Source organism: Syzygium oleosum, unplaced genomic scaffold (genome assembly GCF_021117445.2).
Source record: "Syzygium oleosum isolate NSW1041296 unplaced genomic scaffold, Sole_v2.1 Sole_v2.02, whole genome shotgun sequence".
Classification (NCBI taxonomy): domain Eukaryota; kingdom Viridiplantae; phylum Streptophyta; class Magnoliopsida; order Myrtales; family Myrtaceae; genus Syzygium; species Syzygium oleosum.
In genome coordinates, this window is record NW_026607486.1 from 14981460 (window position 1) to 14997782 (window position 16323).

At 38.3% G+C, this 16323-nt stretch overlaps 1 long non-coding RNA gene across 1 annotated transcript; it reads right to left on the minus strand.

Moving 5' to 3' along the window:
- Positions 1 to 3032: 3032 nt before the first annotated feature.
- On the minus strand, positions 3033 to 5345 carry LOC130137403 (uncharacterized). The gene is made up of 2 exons (XR_008815846.1): positions 5309 to 5345; positions 3033 to 3196 (listed from the first exon to the last, which is right to left on the minus strand). It is a non-coding gene; the product is annotated as an uncharacterized LOC130137403 (long non-coding RNA).
- Between the last annotated feature and the right edge of the window lie 10978 nt (positions 5346 to 16323).

A 16323-nucleotide genomic window follows, 5' to 3' on the forward strand; every position in this document is an offset into this window, starting at 1 on the left:
GTGTTCGACATGCTTAGCAATGAGTTAAGGACACGCTGCTTGGAGACCCTCCCGAAATGAACCCCGAAGCGGATGATGCCCAGAATTTGCCAAACATCTGAGATGATTCAACATTCTGTTCTAGAGTTTCCATTGATTCATATTCTGTATGCGCCCACTTAGTTTAAAATGATCACTCTGGAACGATATTTCAGGAGGATCGCCTGTTGAATCGCTCTTGAACCGAGTTTTCAAATGTTAAATATAATATACATCAATTTTAGGGATTGAAGAAGTTTGAAGTCACACAGTAAACATCCACCAGAGTAGTAATAGTCCTATCGAACTATGCTCTTTTGCAGACTGTTTATGACAAGGACACATTCACCGTGAACCACAAAATGGGAGAGGCCAAGATCGACATAAAGCCGTACATAGATGCCATAGAGATGCACCTGGAGAACCTCCTGACCCCCACCATGGTCGCCAGAGTCCAGCATTCAAAGGGCAACTGCCTGGCGGATGAGAGCTCGATCGTGTGGAAAGACGGCAAGATCTACCAGGACATGGCGCTCCGGTTGAGTAATGTTGAGTCCAGCGAGGTGGAGATCCAGCTGGCGTGGATCGACCTCGCCGGCGGCTCTCGACGCCTGTGAGTTTCTCGAGGGATCGCTGGTGAAGACGGCGCGTGTTGTGATCGTCTGTGGATTGCCTTGGAATATGAATGCATTGACCGAGTTTAGTAGATGAACTAATGGATCGAGCGATCCTCACGTTGTGTGATAGTTTCGGTGGATTGAATAAGTCTTTGCTTGCAAATTTTCTAGATATGATGAAGTGAGACATGGATACTTCACCCCATAATCGGCGAGGGACAAAACCGATAGATCATGCAGAGGAAAAGCGTGCATTATGCCAAAAGAAGAAAAGAAATTCTATGGTGCACGAGAAAAATTGTATAGAGCTTACTCAATCACCTAACTTAATGCATTGGCCGATAACATATTCAAATTGCTGCTACTAACATCCAATCACTATTGGAAATGGAGGTCAAAATAATAGTCTGAGCTAAGCCCATTATGAGGGTTCTTTCGAGCCTTATCTTGGACTTAGCTACATTTGAGGCATGTTTTGCTAAGATTGAGCTCAACTTGGGTCTGAGTTCAGCGTCCATTAAGTACAAGAATGTCACCCATTTTCTCACTTCTTTGCATTGCAGCCATAAGATCTGCCTCTGAAAAATAACGAATCGCAACATGCCAACTTTAATACTTTGCCGTGACGGTTCTGCCTTTCGGTGCTAAAAGAATGAATTTTCTTCCGCGAGGGTCAATTTCTGAAAGAATGTTTTTCTTTCCCGCCTCATTTTCACTTCGGATCATGCTTTACGATGGAGGAAATTTTCACGTTACCGGTCTCTAATTTGATGATTAGAAAACATGCATATTGCGGAAATGTAAAATTAGGGTGTGTTTGTTTTTATCAAAATGATTTCCACGAATTGGTTTTTCAAATTTCATGTGCTTGATTTGTAACACTTATTTTGGGCTCCGTTTGTTTCGCAGAAAATATTTTTCTAAAAATAATCGTTCATATCGCTTGAAATAATTAGTCAACAAAAAATATTTTCATTATCGACAATAATTCAAGTATAAATATTTTCGTGAACGATGAAATTATTTTTCGTTCATTCTATTTTGGAACGATAAAAGCGATTATTTTTAGGAAAATATTTTCTGAACCATTCATTTCTCGCGAAACAAACGCACCAATGTGAAAAGCTTCATATAAACCCACTATGTAGAAATTGAGAAGAGAAAAGTTCTTCAACTAAAAAGAAAGTAAAATATTATACTTTCACCATAAGTTGGACTTGGTTATGTTTCAATGTTCTATATTGGCGTTTTCTTAGATCCCTTTCGCTGGATTGAGTTCATATTACTAGAAATTACAATGTTTTGTTCATTCTGAGGTGATCAGTTCCCAGGTAGGCCAGTTCTCACCTAGGAACCAGGGACCGGTTCCCCGTTTTTGAAACCGGGAATCGGCCCACCTAGTCCTGAAACCGGTGACATATTCTGTTTTTTTTTCTTTTTAAGTATGTAGTCCATAATTCTTTACAGGTAATGCACAAATCACAAACAATTGTGTCCTTGAGGACATCAAGTTCGACAACCGATATAAAGGAGCCGATTGACGAGTGAAAATCATAGAAAGGAGAAAAGCTTCAAAGGGACAAAGATAGACAGAACAAAGACAGCTAGCAGGAAAAGAAATGACCCAAATTTATTCAACAATCTCAAACATAAATAGAACAAAGATAGGTAGCAGGAGCTCATTCGTCAACGGTTTCGAAGTAGTTCTCAGAAACAAGTGTCCAAGAGACATCAGCATCGAATTTCATGAAAAACCTCACTAATCTCAAGGATATGGTAAAACGCAATTTCTAAGTCTAGGTGAATGGTCCAACTGACATGAACTTCTGATTTGCTCCGAGTGATTTGAGGAGTTGAACTTGAGTTGTGCGCCTAATTTTCACACAAAAAAATTTCATTCCTCGACTGCTGTAAACCAACCTCCACCAGATTTATGTTGTATGCATCTCTTTTACATAAAATAATTTGAATGGAGTAGTAATATAAGAATATGGTAAAATTTGCATCACTCGTTTCGAACGTTTTGGTTTGTCTATGGTCTTTTTTTAATTTTTCACGTACTGGAAAGCAAATTTCAGCCACAAAAAATACGAAATTATCATACCACATGCAAAAAAAACAAATTGTAAACACAACTGGCTGAACTTAGACACACAAAGCACTACTTATATTATATATTTAAACTGGAGTACATACACCATGCATTGGTGAAAGCTTACACACTTAGTAGTAGGCAACTAAACATCTTTTCATGCTTCCATAGCATGTTATTGAATACTTTAACCGCGCGTAATTGGTTCACCATTTTAAGCATATTTTTTCAATGCCTGAGGGAATAGTTGGCTGCCGCCTTGAGCAAGGGAATAGTTCCCAATAGTTGGGAACCGGATCTTTCGAGTAAGTCAGTGTCACTGTCACCTTGCAGCCATTGTGTTCCGCAGAGAACTCAAAATTCACCGTCAGGGTATCGTAAATTTTTTTGGGCACTTCTATGTCGAACCAAGTCCATGTGACGAACTTCGTCTGTTCAATGCATTCCACTTTGATTTTCCAGTTTGCGCCTGCGGTATGTTTTTTTTGTAAAACAATCTCAATAATCATATATATATTTTATAGATTCTAAAATAAAACAAGATAGCTTCATGGCTCGTGAATCATATTATCATTTTCAGTCTCATAACTGGTCAGGAGGTTCATCTTAGACCATTTAACATAAATCTGTTCGAAAGGCTCTTAAGTTTAATTATTGATCTTCTAAAACACAATTTTCTAGGGTCCTGCTAAGATAACGGCGCTGTTACACTGAGAATGACGGAGGATTTTCCACCGCTTGTTTCTTTACGTGGCAACAGCCAACCGGGACTGAGGTGAGATCCATCAGCAGTTACTTCACCAAGACTGCTTCAACCCTGATTTTATGAAAGGAAATAAAAACACATAATTCCTCCAGGACATGGATCCCCAGGAGAAAAGAAGCTTTTGAAATACTGGTGCGTAGACCGACAAAAGGAACTAGCATAATCATAAATTGCAGCTTTCATTTTTACTGTGCTCATTTTTTTAAACCATTTATATAATGATTCTCGTTGGCTATTAAAAAGTTAAATGAATTTTTTGGAATCCTACTAGCATGACCAAAACGAATTTTAGACGGTGGATATTGATTCAAAATTAAACAAAAAAAAAAGACATCACGTAGTCAAACGCCGGAAATTCGCATATTATAAATATAAATGTTCACTTTTAATAAAGTTTTGCACTTATAACATAAATCGGAAATTCTTCGTATGCTATCATAACCGCAATATTAAAAAATTCGTTGTTGCACTTGGTTACAATAAAACTTCGTTAAACATCGTCATGAAATACTTGAAAATTTTGAATTATTGAAATATCAGAATTGGTTCGTTCTTCACATTTTTTAAATTTTACGACACTATCTCTTTGACCTTTATTTATCACGAAATATTTGGAAAATGTTCAAAATTTTCAATAGCAAATATGAATTGTACAATTGATTCGTTTTCAAAACTTAGAGAAAAGTCTAAGTAATAAGTTTCTACTATAAATAGAAATATTTTATCTAAAACGGGTGTCTTATTATTATTATTATTATTATTATTATTAGTAGTGGTGGTGGTATTATTATTATTTACATTTTCTTGAAATTCTTTCTTAGTTTGCGTCCAAAATTAAAAGACAATGTTGTAGGAATTGGACAAGCCGGTCATAAGGTTCCAAGCAACACTTTTTTTGGTTAATGATGCTCCGTTACTCATGCAAAAAGTGACTGACCGTTATGTAGGCATTTCCCTATTTCCTAATACCATCTTTAGGCAATCTAGCGATCCATGGGTTACTACTTTCCTATCTCGGTTTAGTTAAAAAAATTTCCAAGTTTGTTCATTTCAGCTAACTCAATTCAGCTAGAAAAAAAATAAAGAAAATATAATGAAAGAGAAAGATCTAAGACTCTTTTTTTATCGTCCATCCACAAAGAATAACATTTCGATACAAATAAGTTCCTTTTTCTTCTAAAAAGGAAGTACACATCTCAAACCTTTGAAGTCACGACATTCCTCACGACCAACGCACATGTATCTTTACTAGTTTTACTTCAACACATCAAGTCAGAAAAAAGTACTTCTTTAGAAATGGCATGTGCCAAGTCCCATTTAAAGGTGGTGAAAATTATCACTACATGCTAATCCTTAAATTAACATAGGACTCCAGTTCAGTTAGAATTCACATGCGTAATACATGTGTGTCTTCTCGCCTCCTCAACTTAGAAACTAGTAAAGACTATACAACGAAAAAACTTATCCAACGTTAGTGATCATTAATCGAAGCTATGTCCTAGGGTTCCCAAATCAAAGCTCATGGAACAATAATCAAATGTCGAGATCTTCCACGGGATGAAAGATTAATGATTGACACTGGCGTTATACGTTAGCTGTAGTTGTTGAACTCATGACAATGAATTATCAACGACAATCGCATTGTTTATCGATGGAACTGTCAATCACAAAACAAAGAACACGGAGAAAATTACCGTTTTTGTGATTAATAAGACGCCGAGACAACTAATTAATTAAGAAAGAAAGAAGAGAAAGATATGAAATGGGATATGGGAATTAATGTGACTAGATTAAGTGACAATTTTTTGGACCTACCACCAATCCAAGTTCAGAGCCATGTATCATCTTCGAACCTTGTCACATTCATAAGTCCAGGACAGAATTCTTGGAAGAGCTCCAAATTGGTCCCGAAGATTTCATATAACCCATCAGTTGATGCATTCAACTCCAATTGACGCACCAAAGAACCCCCCGATAGATTCGCGGCCGAGTGCGCCATATTCTCTCTTTTTGCTCTTGTAAATAAAAAAAGGTTCGGAAACTATGTAGAGAAAGTGGATGTTGTAGCTAGAACTGTACAAATGGGCAGCTGGCACTGAAGCCAATTTATAGAAATGCTTGGGCCTTCTGGTTAGCGATTTTACATTTTTTCGAATCGCTCACACCCAAAACCTCGCACGACAGGGTGCGCGCATTAATTAGTGTCAGATGCACCGGTAATGAAAGCTCACTACGGTGAGTAATGATATCAATGATGACGTCATGACAATGAAGTCATGTGGATAAATTAAATGGTCGAACCAAGACCGATATCATTTATTGTCTTAAGCAGTTGTAACTAAAGATATTGGCTATGAGCCCGTGACTTCAAATATTGAATATGCACATTCACATTTAGAGTCTGTATCTATACGAGCAAGTCAATTTCTCTCTCTCTCTTTTTATCTTTTGTATACTAATAATTGAAGGTGGAAGTGTGTTCAGGTGAGGAACCTACGTATTGAGAGGCAGTTTTATGGTACAAAGTTAAAAGAGGACTAGTGGTGCTGTAATTGAATTCAATTATGGTCGTCGATTCTATCCTTCAGCACTCCGTCCAACAAAGTGAATGTGATGGACATCGCCGTGTTATTGATGGCTTCCACAGTGTCCTTCCAGCTTCCCCAATTATCTGCGGGATTTTTTTTTTTTTGGGAAATCAATCTCAGTAGCCAATATTTGTTTTTTTTTAGAGATTCTAAAATAAAACTAGAGAGTTTCATGACTCGTGAATCATATTGTTGTTTTGAGTCTGGTTGCTGGTCGGGAAGTTCATCTTAAACCATTTAACATAAACTTGTTCGAATAGTGCGCTAAAGTTTAATTATTGATCTTCTAAAACACTAAATAAACTAGTAGTACGTATTGGTGGTGCTATTCCCCTAAAAATAAAGCAAAACTTTGCTTTTCTACGTCTTGAAAAGATGTAAACAAGAGCCTGAGTGTGACGAACAAAATTGATGTCCTAGAGCCCCATTCTTTGTGGTCGTCATTGAATCAATTAGAAACATCAAAGTTAGGTTTCTCATTGGAGACTAAGACTGGGATCATCAGATATAGCATGGCCTAATATGGGTGTCCAGTTTTGAGGAATCTATGCGTGGCATGTCTCAATGTCACCATATTTATGTGACGGTTGAAGAATTGTCCTTCTTGTTGACTATCTAGGGGCTTCCATAACATGTGATTCACGCAAAAATCCTAAATAGGACCACACTAGGACGATGCATAAGTCATTGCCGCGTACTATTTATTGTGCTTTCCACGTGATAAGCGAAGCTCAATCCCGTTCCCTCATATCAAATCAATCATATTTTAAGTGCATACCCACGGTCTCGCCAAACGAATCATTAATTTCTATATGGATCTAGCTTTACGGTCCATAGAACGTGATCTATACATGGTGAGGCGTGCAAATACCTGCAAAATAATTGCAAGTCCTCCCTAAGGAAGCACTAGATATGACACATATCTGTCCATTATTTAGAGCTAACGAAGCACTAGCTATGTGGGGAACCTAAGGAAGAAATGTCGACACATTAATGATACGAATCTATTCTAGAAAAAACTTTATATTTCATTGATCACAGTTTTTCATGCATTGATAACATAAGACGCCAATTAGCCCCTTTAATTAGGTGGATCACTTGAACCTGTGCGATGACATGATAATCTCTTCAGCGAGAGAATCAAGTAAAAAAATTTATTTTTGATGTAGCTAACTAGTGGAATGGGTAAAAAAGTTAATGAGATCAAAATTTGCTAAGGAGCCACGATTTAAAACTGGTTATCGGTCTTCGTGTTAGGAAAAATATCTTATGCATTGGCCGCATTATTGACTCGTGGAATATCGATAATCTTTTCCTTGGATCCACGGATGAATTGTTGTTTCGAGGAAAACTCAATGATAAAGGAAAATATTTTCTGAAAAATCATTTTCCAGGAATACGCTTAGTTTTTCTTTGTTTGGTGATACACGATGGAAATCGTTTTCTGATGTTTGGATTTCATCAGAGAATAATTTCAATCTCATGATTTTATTCCAGGCAAAAAAAAGTTGATTTTTTAATATTTTTTTAAAGACTCGAATTTTTAATTATTTTTTCTTTTTTCTTTTCTTTTTTTGAAAAAAATTGGAATTTTTTTTTATTTTTTAGTTTTATTTTTTCTCTTTTTTTCTGCCCTTTTCTATTTCCTCAGCTGGGATTGGCCGGCAACGACTACAAGCGAGCTCGAGCTTGCCAGCCTCAGCTGAGCCCAAGCTCGCCCGGATCGGGCGAGCCCCAAGCTGGCCGGCCTCGGCCGAGCCTAGGCTCTCCTGGATTCGATGAGCCGCGAGCTCGCCATCCTCGGGCGAGCTCGAGGATCGCCGCCAGAGGCCGCGATCTCGCCGGCCTTAGGCAAGCTCGAGGTTCGCCGCCAGAGGCCGCTGCGAGCTCGCCTCCAGAGGTCGCCACGAGCTCACCGGCTGTTGTCGTGGCCGGCAATCGGCTTGAGGAAGAAGAAAAAGAAAAAGGAAGAAAAGAAAAAAAAAAGAAAAAGAAAGAAAAGAAAGGAAAAGAATAAATAATTCTATTTTTTTAAAAATAATAAAATTTTATTTTTTAAAAAATAAATAAATTAATAAATATTCGATTTTTTCATTAAATATTTTTATAAAAACAATAGTTTCATTAACTAAGGACCCGACCTCGAGCGCCGAGGACTTGCGCACGGCCTTTGTGGATTCGGGCCGGAGGGTTGGGACTAGAGCTCGAGCACCGGGGACCTGAGCATGGCCCTTATGGACCCGAGTTCGGGTGCCTGAGCATCGGGTACGAGCACCAGGGGTTCGAGCTCAGCCTCGATGGACCCGGGTGTGGGTGCCGGGTGCTCGGGCTTTGGACTCCGAGGTCTCGAGCCCGGCCACCAAGACTTGGTCCTGAATGTCAGGACTCGGGAGCCAATGTTGGAGTTTTCGTGCTCAAGCGTAGAGTTTCGGGTCCAAGCTCTGATAGATAGTCATACTTGGGAAAACGTTTTCCGGTTCTTTTAAAGAGGAAATCACTTTCCTAAATTTAAGCTTTGGTAAGAAAACCTTTTCCATTGACTAGGAAAATATTTTCCGTTGACTCATTTTCCTAAGCAAACCAAACGCTAGAAAATGAAGAAAGTGTTTTCTCGAAAAATGTTTTCCGCGAAACAAACGGACCCTAAATCATGTCTCGAATTCAGGTGGTTTATAGAAAGTCCATCCTGTTTGGAAGATATAGATTGGTTCGTTAAACCAAATCTTTAACAAAATCCTAAAAGATTTTGCTCTTTTTTTTGGGATAAGTGTATTGAAAATCCTAAAATTTGGCACGAAAGTGCAATTAAGTCATAAAACTTTCAAAAAGTGGAATTAAGTCTTAAAACCCATCACAAAAGTGCAATTGAGTCCTAAAACTTTCGAAAAGTGCAATTAAGTCTTAAAACTTGTGAAAAAATGCAATCTTTAAAAGTTTTAGGACTCAATTGAATTTTCGTGACAAGTTTTGGGACTTGATTGTACTTTTTGAAAGTTTTAGTACTTAATTGCACTTTCGCGATAAATTTTAGGACTTGATCGTACTTTTTGAAAGTTTTAGAACTCAATTGCATTTTCGTGCCAGGTTTTAGGAATTTTAATATATTTATTCCTTTTTTTAATAAGCAGGTGGATTTCTTTCGGGCGGTGGTTTTTCCGTAATTATCCAATGTTTGATCAAGACTTAGACTTCTTAATAAAACTGTACAGTGGACGTTTAAAATAAAAAACAAAGAATGTTGGCCGCACATTATATTGATTCAGACGCTTGTTGTTGCTGGCCAGAGTATTATTGGAAGTTTTGTTACTTTTTTTCAAGCCACACAGTAGGAGTACTGATGTGCCGGGAGCTTTACATTCAAATTGAATTATTTATTTATCAATAATGTGCATTTGGGCTTAATTTACGTGGGAAACATTAACTCGCACGACAGGGTGCATTAACTAGTGTTAGATGCACCGGTAATGAAAGCTCACTACGGTGAGCGATGATATCAATGATGACGTCATGACAATGATGTCATGGGAATAAATTAAATAGTCGAATCAACACCGATCTCATTTATTGTTTCAAGCAGTAGTAACTAAAAATATTAGCTGTGAGCCCGTGACTTCAATTATTGAATATGCACATTCGCATTTAGAGTCTGTATCTATACGAGCAAGTCAATTTCTCTCTCTCTCTTTTTTTTATCTTTTGCATACTAATAATTGAAGGTGGAAGTGTGTTCAGATGAGGAACCTACGTATTGAGAGGAAGTTTTATGGTACAAAGTTAAAAGAGGAGTAGTTGCGCTGTAATTGAATTCAATTATGGTCGTCGATTCTATCCTTCAGCACTCCGTCCAACAAAGTGAATGTGATGGACATCGCCGTGTTATCGATGGCTTCCACAGTGTCCTTCCAGCTTCCCCAATTATCTGCGGATTTTTTTTGTTTGGGAAATCAATCTCAGTAGATAATATTTGTTTTTTTTTTAGAGATTCTAAAATAAAACTAGAGAGTTTCATGACTAGTGAATCATATTGTTGTTTAATTTGAGTCTGGTTGCTGGTCGGGAAGTTCATCTTAAACCATTTAACATAAACTTGTTCGAATAGTGCGCTTAAGTTTAATTATTGATCTTCTAAAACACTAAATAAACTAGTAGTACGTATTGGTGGTGCTATTCCCCTAAAAATAAAGCAAAACTTTGCCTTTCTACGTCTTGAAAAGATGTAAACAAGAGCCTGAGTGTGACGAATAAAATTGATGTCCTAGAGCCCCATTCTTTGTGGTCGTCATTGAATCAATTAGAAACATCAAAGTTAGGTTTCTCATTGGAGACTAAGACTGGGATCATCAGATATAGCATGGCCTAATATGCGTGTCCAGTTTTGAGGAATCTATGCGTGGCATGTCTCAATGTCACCATATTTATGTGACAGTTGAAGAATTGTCCTTCTTGTTGACTATCTAGGGGCTTCCATAACATGTGATTCACGCAAAAATCCTAAATAGGACCACACTAGGACGATGCATAAGTCATTGCCGCGTACTATTTATTGTGCTTTCCACGTGATAAGCGAAGCTCAATCCCGTTCCCTCATATCAAATCAATCATATTTTAAGTGCATACCCACGGTCTCGCCAAACGATTCGTTAATTTCTATATGGTTCTAGCTTTAGGGTCCATAGAGCGTGATCTATACATGGTGAGGCGTGCAAATACCTGCAAAATAATTGCAAGTCCTCCCTAAGGAAGCACTAGATATGACACCTATCTGTCCATTATTTAGAGCTAACGAAGCACTAGTTATGTGGGGAACCTAAGGAAGAAATGTCGACACACTAATGATACGAATCTATTCTAGAAAAAACTTTATATTTCATTGATAACAGTTTTTCATGCATTGATAACATAAGACGCCAATTAGCCCCTTTAATTAGGTGGATCACTTGAACCTGTGCGATGACATGATAATCTCTTCAGAGAGAGGATCAAGCAACAAAATTTATTTTTGATGTAGCTAACTAGTGGAATGGGTAAAAAAGTTAATGAGATCAAAATTTGCTAAGGAGCCACGATTTAAACCTGGTTATCGGTCTTCCTGTTAGGAAAAATATCTTATGCATTGGCCGCATTATTGACTCGTGGAATATCGATAATCTTTTCCTTGGAAGCACGGATGCATTGTTGTTTCGGGGAAAACTCAATGATAAAGGAAAATATTTTCTCAAAAATCATTTTCCAGTAATACGCTTAGTTTTTCTTTGTTTGGTGATACACGATGGAAATCGTTTTCTGATGTTTGGATTTCATTAGAGAATAATTTCAATCTCATGATTTTATTCCAGGCAAAAAAAAATCGAATTTTTTAATATTTTTTTAAAGACTCGAATTTTTAATTTTTTTTTCTTTTTTTCAAAAATTTGCAATTCTTTTTTTATTTTTTAGTTTTCTTTTTTTTTTTCTTTTTTTTTTGCCCTTTTCTTTTTCCTCAGCCGGGACTGGCCGGCAACGGCTACAAGCGAGCTCGAGCTTGCCAGCCTCAGCTGAGCCCGAGCTCGCCCGGATCGGGCGATCCCCAAGCTGGCCGGCCTCGGCCGAGCCCGGGCTCTCCTGGATTCGACGAGCTGCGAGCTCGCCATCCTCGGGCAAGCTCGAGGATCGCCGCCAGAGGCCGCGATCTCGCCGGCCGTAGGCAAGCTCGAGGCTCGCCGCCAGAGGCCGCCGCGAGCTCGCCTCCAGAGGTCGCCACGAGCTCACCGGCTGTCGCCGTGGCCGGCAATCGGCTTGAGGAAGAAGAAAAAGAAAAAGGAAGAAAAGAAAAACAAAAAAGAAAAAGAAATGAAAAGAAAGGAAAAGAATAAATAATTCTATTTTTAAAAAAATAATAAAATTTATTTTTTAAAAAATAAATAAATTAATAAATATTTGATTTTTTAATTAAATATTTTTATAAAAACAATAGTTTCATTAACTAAGGACCCGAGCTCGAGCGCCGAGGACTTGCGCACGGCCTTTGTGGATTCGGGCCGGAGGGTCGGGATTAGAGCTCGAGCATCAGGGATCTGAGCATGGCCTTTATGGACCCGAGTTCGGGTGCCTGAGCATCGGGTACGGCCACTAGGGGTTCGAGCTCAGCCTCGATGGACCCGGGTGTGGGTGCCGGGTGCTCGGGCCTTGGACTCTGAGGTGTCGAGCCCGCCCACCAAGACTTGGTCCTAAATGTTAGGACTCGGGAGCCAATGTTGGAGTTTTCATGCCCAAGCGTAGAGTTTTGGGTCCAAGCTCCGATATATAGTCATACTTTGGAAAACGTTTTCCGGTTCTTTTAAAGAGGAAATCATTTTCCTAAATTTAAGCTTTGGTAAGAAAACCTTTTCCATTGACTAGGAAAATATTTTCCGTTGACTCATTTTCCTAAGCAAACCAAACGCCAGAAAATGAAGAAAGTGTTTTCTCGAAAAATGTTTTCCGCGAAACAAACGGACCCTAAATCATGTCTCGAATTCGGGTGGTTTATACAAAGTCCATCATGTTTGGAAGATATAGATTGGTTCGTTAAACCAAATCTTTAACAAAATCCTGAAAGATTTTGCCCTTTTTTTTGGGATAAGTGTATTGAAAATCTTAAAATTTGGCACGAAAGTGCAATTAAGTCATAAAACTTTTAAAAAGGGGAATTAAGTCTTAAAACCTATCACAAAAGTGCAATTGAGTCCTAAAACTTTCGAAGAGTACAATTAAGTCTTAAAACTTGTCAAAAAATGCAATATTTAAAAGTTTTAGGACTCAATTGAACTTTCGTGACAAGTTTTGGGACTTGATTGCACTTTTTGAAAGTTTTAGGACTTAATTGCGCTTTCGCGATAAGTTTTAGGACTTGATTGTACTTTTTGAAGGTTTTAGAACTCAATTGCATTTTCGTGCTAAGTTTTAGGAATTTCAATATACTTATTCCTTTTTTTTAATAAGCAGGTGGATTTCTTTCGGGCGGTGGTTTTTCCGTAATTATCCAATGTTTGATCAAGACTTAACTTCTTAATAAAACTGTACAGTGGACGTTTAAAATAAAAAAAGAATGTTGGCCGCACATTATATTGATTCAGACGCTTGTTGTTGCTGGCCAGAGTATTATTGGGAGTTTTGTTACTTTTTTTCAAGCCACACAAAAGGAGTACTGATGTGCCGGGAGCTTTACATTCAAATTGAATTATTTATTTATCAATAATGTGCATTTGGGCTTAATTTACGTGGGAAACATTAACTCGCACGACAGGGTGCATTAACTAGTGTTAGATGCACCGGTAATGGAAGTTCACTACGGTGAGCGATGATATAAATGATGACGTCATGACAATGATGTCATGGGAATAAATTAAATGGTCGAATCAACACCGATCTCATTTATTGTTTCAAGCAGTTGTAACTAAAATTATTAGCTGTGAGCCCGTGACTTCAATTATTGAATATGCACATTCGCATTTTGAGTTTGTATCTGTACGAGCAAGTCAATTTCTCTCTCTCTCTCTCTTTTTATCGTTTGCATACTAATAATTGAAGGTGGAAGTGTGTTCAGATGAGGAACCTACTTATTGAGAGGCAGTTTTATGGTACGAAGTTAAAAGAGGAGTAGTTGCGCTCCAATTGAATTCAATTATGGTCGTCGATTCTATCCTTCAGCACTCCGTCCAACAAAGTGAATGTGATGGACATCGCCGTGTTATCGATGGCTTCCACAGTGTCCTTCCAGCTTCCCCAATTATCTGCGGAATTTTTTTTTTTTGGGAAATCAATCTCAGTAGCCAATATTTGTTTTTTTTTAGAGATTCTAAAATAAAACTATAGAGTTTCATGACTCGTGAATCATATTGTTGTTTTGAGTCTGGTTGCTGGTCGGGAAGTTCATCTTAAACCATTTAACATAAACTTGTTCGAATAGTGCGCTTAAGTTTAATTATTGATCTTCTAAAACACTAAATAAACTAGTAGTACGTATTGGTGGTGCTATTCCCCTAAAAATAAAGCAAAACTTTGCCTTTCTACGTCTTGAAAAGATGTAAACAAGAGCCTGAGTGTGACGAATAAAATTGATGTCCTAGAGCCCCATTCTTTGTGGTCGTCATTGAATCAATTAGAAACATCAAAGTTAGGTTTCTCATTGGAGACTAAGACTGGGATCATCAGATATAGCATGGCCTAATATGCGTGTCCAGTTTTGAGGAATCTATGCGTGGCATGTCTCAATGTCACCATATTTATGTGACGGTTGAAGAATTGTCCTTCTTGTCGACTATCTAGGGCCTTCCATAACATGTGATTCACGCAAAAATCCTAAATAGGACCACACTAGGACGATGCATAAGTCATTGCCGCGTACTATTTATTGTGCTTTCCACGTGATAAGCGAAGCTCAACCCCGTTCCCTTATATCAAATCAATCATATTTTAAGTGCATACCCACGGTCTCGCCAAACGAATCATTAATTTCTATATGGTTCTAGCTTTACGGTCCATAGAACGTGATCTATACATGGTGAGGCGTGCAAATACCTGCAAAATAATTGCAAGTCCTCCCTAAGGAAGCACTAGATATGACACATATCTGTCCATTATTTAGAGCTAACGAAGCACTAGCTATGTGGGGAACCTAAGGAAGAAATGTCGACAGATTAATGATACGAATCTATTCTAGAAAAAACTTTATATTTCATTGATCACAGTTTTTCATGCATTGATAACATAAGACGCCAATTAGCCCCTTTAATTAGGTGGATCACTTGAGCCTGTGCGATGACATGATAATCTCTCCAGCGAGAGGATCAAGCAAAAAAAATTTATTTTTAATGTAGCTAACTAGTGGAATGGGTAAAAAAGTTAATGAGATCAAAATTTGCTAAGGAGCCACGATTTAAAACTGGTTATCGGTCTTCGTGTTAGGAAAAATATCTTATGCATCGACCGCATTATTGACACGTGGAATATCGATAATCTTTTCCTTGGATCCACGGATGAATTGAACTAATATAAGGTAAGTGTGATTTGCCTCCTTTTTCTAGTGCATTTGTTTCGTGGAAAACTCAATGATAAAAGAAAATATTTTCTGAAAAATCTATTAGTTTTCCTTTGTTTGGTGATACACAATGGAAATCGTTTTCTGATATTTGGATTTCATTATAAAATAATTTCAATTTCATGATTTTATTCCAGGCAAAAAAAATAGCATTTTTTAATATTTTTTTAAAAACTCGAATTTTTAATTGTTTTTATTTCTCTTTTTATTTTTTCTTTTATTTTTCTGAAAAAATTGAATTTTTTTTTATTTTTTAGTTTTATTTTTTCTCTTTTCTGTCCTTTTCTTTTTCCTCTGCTGGGACTGGTCGGCAACAGCTACAAGCGAGCTCGAGCTCGCCAACCTCGGCTGAGCCCAGGCTCGCCTAGATAGGGCAACTCGGCCTTGGCTGAGCCCGAGGTCGCCTGGATCGGGCAAGCCCCGAGCTGGACGGCCTCATTCGAGCTCGGGCTTGCCTGGATTCAACGAGCTGCAAGGTCGCCGGCCTTGGGCGAGCTCGAGGATCGCCGCCAGAGGCCGCGAGCTCACCGGCCTTGGGCAAGCTCGAGGCTCGCCGCCAGAGGTTGTTGCGAGCTCGCCTCCAGAGGCCGCCGCGAGCTCATCGACTGTCGTCGTCGCCGGCGATCAGCCTGAGGAAGAAGAAAAAGAAAAAGGAAGAAAAGAAAAAGAAAGAAAAGAAAGGAAAAGAATAAATAATAAATAATTCTATTTTTTTAAAAAAATAAATGATTTTTTTAAAATTAATAAATATTCGATTTTTTTAATTAAATATTTTTATAAAAACAATCAATTCATTAACTAAGGACCCGAGCTCGAGTGCTGAGGACCTACGCGAGGCCTTTATGGATTTGGGCCAGAGGGTCGGGACTAGAGATCGAGTATCGGGGACCTGAGCATGGCCTTTATGGACCTGAGTTCGGGTGCCGGACCATGGGGTATGGGCACCAGGGGTTCGAGCTCAGCCTCGATGGACCCAGGTGTGGGTGCTGGGGGCCCGGGCCCTGGACACCGAGGTCTCAAGCTCGACCACCAAGACTTGGTCCTAAATGTCGAGACTCGGGAACCAATGTTGGAGTTTTCATGTCTAAGTATAGAGTTTCAGGTCCAAGCTTCGATAGATAGTTATATTTCGGAAAATGTTTTCCAGTTCTTTTAAAGAAGAAATCATTTTCCTGAATTTAAGT